Source organism: Cynara cardunculus, assembly GCF_001531365.2.
Source record: "Cynara cardunculus var. scolymus isolate 2C chromosome LG 14, CcrdV1, whole genome shotgun sequence".
NCBI classification, from domain to species: Eukaryota; Viridiplantae; Streptophyta; class Magnoliopsida; order Asterales; family Asteraceae; genus Cynara; species Cynara cardunculus.
In genome coordinates this window covers 1162267-1163260 of record NC_037541.1, presented here as the reverse complement: position 1 = coordinate 1163260, position 994 = coordinate 1162267, and positions in this window count along the sequence as shown.

The window sequence follows — 994 nt, the reverse complement described above, 5'->3', positions numbered from 1 at the left end:
AAAACACAAAATAAATAAATTACGAAACTTAATACAAAACATTAATTAATATATTATGTTAATCTACATATAATAATTATAAAAAAATTAAACAAAATAATAATATAGAGGTCATGTTTGAAGGTTTGTTGGAGATGAAATTGCCTTCGTTTTTATTTTTTAAATGTGGGTTGAAGATGTCGTAAGTCATTCGATTCAGTATGAAATGCTAACATTAAGGTCATACGTTCGAATCCATGGAAAATTTGGTGAATTACATCCAACAAAAAAGGGTATTTTGCTTAAACTTTGTGAATTTTTTTAAGTATATAATACTTATATTCGATGAACGTATTTATACATTCATCACATTTGATGAAGGTTAAAGCATCTCCAACAGGTTTTTTAAAATTGGGAATTAAAAATTAAAATCTTCAAATAAAATTTATATTTATCTTAAACAGTTTCTTCTTTTTCGAGATTACAGTATGAATATATTACTAAAATATTTAATATATTTCATAAAATATTTTTTCTCTCTCATATACATTTAATTAATTTGAATAAATCTTGTTGGTAGAAAGAATAAAAAATAATTTCTCTTTCATATGTAATATGTTAAACTCAACTTCAATAGATACTCCAAAAAAATCATCAATTTTTTTTACATTCAATTCAATAGAGTTTTCGTTTTAGATATCATAACATCAACTGTATTTTTAGAATATGTTAAAAATAATCTACTAAAATCTCTTTGTCTCAATTTTAGAGGGATTGTTGAAGATATTGTAAAAGCATCTTCAACAACTATGCTATTTTAAAAATTTTATAAAATAGAAAAAAAGGAGAATTATAAAATATCTTCAAATTTAAATTAAATAAACATAACATGTCATATTACATATGAAGTTGAAAGTTTGATGACATTTATTACAACATTGAAAGTATTCACATGATGATCTCTTGAGCACAAGTAACCAAATCCAAGAGAACAAATTATGGTTGAAAGTATTTA